General features: G+C 46.7%; 1 non-coding gene across 1 annotated transcript; it reads left to right on the top strand.

The window, feature by feature from the left end:
• The first annotated feature begins 3615 nt into the window (after nt 1-3615).
• Nucleotides 3616-3722, top strand: LOC116742084. The gene has a single exon (XR_004346355.1). It is a non-coding gene; the product is annotated as a U6 spliceosomal RNA (small nuclear RNA).
• Nucleotides 3723-4270: the final 548 nt, after the last annotated feature.

Below are 4270 nucleotides of genomic sequence, written 5' to 3'. Positions count from 1 at the left end.
TGAGTCCCTGAATGACCATGAGAGCACTCTTTTGACTTACACTAGACATTTAGTATTAGCCAGAAATAATCCTTTTATGTGTTAATCCATGAGCTATGAGCTTTGCTTTTGTCCTTTCAATTAAGAATGACCTAGACTATGGTCAGCAAACCATGGCTGGCAGGACAAAAAGCCTGTTTTTGTAAATAGTTCTACTGGAACACAGCTCCCCTTGTCACCCTCACCACCCCCAACTTCATTTATGTATTGCCTACGGCTGCTTTCACACACTAAGGTCAGGGCTGGAGTAGTTGTGACACACACAGAACAGTCCACACGACCTAAAATACTCACTGTTCTGCCCTTTACAGAAAACATTCACTGACCCCTGACCTAAACAATCCTGACTGAAACACCGTGTAAAGTGGAAAACCAGACACAATGATCAATCCACAGAGCTTGTCCACACTCCCCAACCTCCCCTTTCTCCCTTCCACTCTCCCCACCACCCCCGTGGACCCTCAATTCTCTCAAGAAAAGATTTGCCAACGGTCATTCGTACCTTGGTAGGAAACCCATTTGAGGCAGAGTTTGACCTCTTCCAGGAACATTAGGCTGTGGCTATAAAACTGTAGACCCCACTCAAGAAGGCCTCCATGAAAAGGGAGTGTACCAGGGGCGGGGGGGGGGGGGCGCCATTCCTCTGTAGCACTTGGCCCTTATGGGTCCCACTCAGCCAATGGTCAGCATCTCACTTGTTCCCACGGCAGCAGTCACCCTGGGTTGCGTGCAGTACTCGAACCCAGCCCCCAGTTTGCGCGGCCTGAGGAGCCTGAGGGCCGGCTGGGTCCTGGGCGCCTGGCTCCCTCAGTGATGACAGGTGGGCAGGGTCTGGGCACCTGGCCCTTCGGCTGGGCCTGGGCACTGGCGTGAGGGCACAGGCTGGGTGCTGGACCAGCGCTCCCTGGCAGGGCAACGGCCCACACAGAGATCCCCTCCTCTTAGCCAGGGTCTGGATCTCTGAGGGTGAAAGTCGAGACTTGGGACCTTGAACAAGTAAAATGAGGAGTAATTTGTAAAATGTTAAAAGCAGCAAGCAGACATGGAGACAGAATTTAATGCCTCCCCTTCCCTTTCCTGTGTAATTCTCAAGCCTATGACCTTTGAGAGTATTACACCTTTAGATAAAAAGTTGCAGAACAGAGAATAACATTTTTATGGAGATTTATAGGAACATGGTGACCTGATTTGCATGGACAGCATCGAGAGCAAAGGATCCAACACCAAGAAATATGCAACAAATAACCGTGCCTCGCCCTCACCTTTCCTGTAAAAGGGCTTTGCTGAAAGCCTTCGAGGAAGGAGTTTGGGGTTTCTAAGGCATAAGCCACCCATCTCCTTGCAGGGCCCTTGCAATAAATCTTTCTCTGCTCCAAACTCTGACGTTTCCCTATTGTTTGGCCTCACTGTGCGTCAGGCACACGGACTCGCGTTCGGTAACAGCAGAAGGATTATTTTGAGGAGAAATTAGGAGTCCCTCCAGAGTTCTCTGAAGTGACATCATGCAGGTAGGTGACTGCTCTCTTTAACTCTGCAAGCAAGAGCAGTCCCAGGAGTAACCTGATAACAGGTGTCTTTCAAACTTTCCCTCTTCTATCTCCAAAATAGATGCATTCAGTTCTCTAACAGTTTCATCCACCAAGAGCATAGCTAAGAACTAGGAAGTAAACCAAAATGGCTTCAGGGCAGGCACAAAATGGAACTTTTGAATCCAATATACTAAAATACAAAGAATTTATATCTAGGCAATTTAAGTTTACACAAAATTCTAACCTGAGGGTCTGGTTATAGGATCTTATCAAGAACCACATCACAAAAATTCCCTCACTGACTCCACCAATTCATTTACCATCCATCCATTCTTTCATTTATTCAACAACAAATTTACCCATTGCCTCCTGTATTTTCAAATGGCACTTAACATTTATAGAACAATGTGTAATCTAACACACGCCCACGTTTGAGCTGGCTTCTACAGGAAACACAAAGACAAGTGAGACTGCGCCCAGCCCTCAAGGAAATGATAATCCACTGGGAATGCAGGAGTGCTCAGACTCAAGGCAAGATGAGCAGAAGTGCTTAATAGGTAGAAGAGAGTTTCTATGGGAAAATAGAGGGGCAAGTCTGACTCAAGGATCTGAGCACAACCCAGCAAGGCAGGACACAGGCAGCAGCTAGAAGGGAGAAAGCACGCAGACCAATCCTGAAAGGCAAGCAGGGCAGACGCAAGATCTCAAGGGTGTTCGCACACCCCTGTCCCCCGCCTGGACCCCTGTACTCACGCACCTCCTCAGCACCCCCGCACTCCGTTCTTCACCTGCAGTCCGAGACACCTTTGGAGATACAAATCTGATCACTCGTGCCCCTGCTTAAGACCTTTCAGTGATTTCCTACCGCTGTGAGAATTTTAGACCAGGCCAGGGAGCCCGGGGATGCAGGCAGGACCCCCTGCTTGTCTGTGGCCCAGCTCATGTCAAGCACCCCATATCTCACTAGACCAGCCACAGACCTCCTTTTTCAGCCACTCCTTCACATCCTCGGGCCTTAGGGCCATTTAGTACAAGGATAAAGCTTTTTGACCTTAATAAACCCAAAAAGCATCACAAACAGTATAATACAGCGCAGGTGCTGACATTTAGGGATCAGACTCCATGTTTTCCATTTAGAGGACAAAAAACAAAGCCTAGCAGGCAAGAAGAGCTCAATGAATTCCACATGCTCCAATTTGGGAGTTAAGGAGAAGCCCCACATTTGAGAAAGATTTCTAACCAAAACAGCGAAATCATTTTAAGTCCTAATGTATAAAAGAATACGGCCCATTTGAAAAATTGGGCTAAACAGCACTAGTTACCCAAGGCTTCCACACTCATCACATCTTCCTCTGAGGCTGGATGTCCCCGGCAAACTTGTTTGTATTCGTAAACATCACCACCAAGCCTCCCCTCCCCCCCCCTGCTGCCCGCATCCCCAATCTTGCTGAGCAGCTCTTCCAGCCCAGGCGGAACACCGTAGATTCAGATGGGAAACGAATTGTAAAAACAGATGTTCTCGAAATCAAATATCTGGTTTCATGCAAATATTGTCAGAAATAGACAATGAGAGAACCACAGATGAAGTGCAATTGACACATAAACCTTGTTTCTAAAACAAATTTGTAAGCCACCCACAGGCCTGAAGTGAGCCTTCAGGAGTGTGAATCAGAGGCAGCCTGAGATGTAAGCAAAATACTCAACTGCTGAAATTACACTTGTTTTAGGGATACCAGGAAGTTCTCCCTACTCTCAAATAGCAAGACTATCTTAGGGCCACAGTACTAGAAATTTTACAATTAGAAATTCACTCCTTTGGATTTATTATCTCTAGTCCACTTTTAAAAGATGGGGGAGGGAGCTGTCCTTCTTGAGCAAGATAAAACACTAAACTGAAATCATACAATGTGTTAGATAATGGTAATAATAATGTTTTATGTTGATACAGCGTGTTATAGCTTCCAAATTCCCTGGCGAGTAGGTAGAATAAGCACTCTTTAACCAAAATTTTACAGATAAGGAAACTGAAGTTCAAAGAGGCAATATGCTGCTCACTTCGGCAGCACATATACTAAAATTGGAACGATACAGAGAAGATTAGCATGGCCCCTGTGCAAGGATGACACGCAAATTTATGAAGTGTTCCATATATTTTTTTTTCAAATTTGACAACACTATCAGCTCCACTTTAGAAATTTCCAGGAATCAGGTAAGGAAAAAAAAAGGATAAACAAAGAGGCCATATGACTTGCTCAAAGACGTGAAACAAGAATTGCAGAGAGAGAAAGAGAGCTGAAGAAGGTCACCTGACTCCTAGCCCAGTGCTTTGCAGAGGTGGCAGCAATGGCAGAGTCAAAGGGGGCGTGCGGGTAGGGAGTGGGTCTTCAAACCACCAAATAATTTCCATCAACACTTCTTTGATCTACATAAAGGATTTTCCTAATTGTTGATGAAGTTCATTGCACGCTGCCACATCAAGACACACACACACCCACCTCCAGCCCTACCGAGCAGATTACATCTGCAAAGCCCCTTCTCTGTAGAGGCCGGGGCAACTGAGGGGCCAGGTCTGCAGGGCACAGTGGGGAGAAGGGCCCAGGAAGGGAAAGGAGACGGAGAAGATGCGAGGCGTGCCCCAAGCAGATGTCTGTCCCCAGGATTTGAACAGTTACCGTGTTTCCTCTGTGCCAGGTTTATTTCCC

This window comes from Phocoena sinus, chromosome 16 (assembly GCF_008692025.1).
Source record: "Phocoena sinus isolate mPhoSin1 chromosome 16, mPhoSin1.pri, whole genome shotgun sequence".
In the NCBI taxonomy this organism is placed as follows: Eukaryota; Metazoa; Chordata; class Mammalia; order Artiodactyla; family Phocoenidae; genus Phocoena; species Phocoena sinus.
The sequence above is the reverse complement of the archived record's forward strand: the minus strand, read 5'-3'. Positions and strand labels throughout refer to the sequence as shown.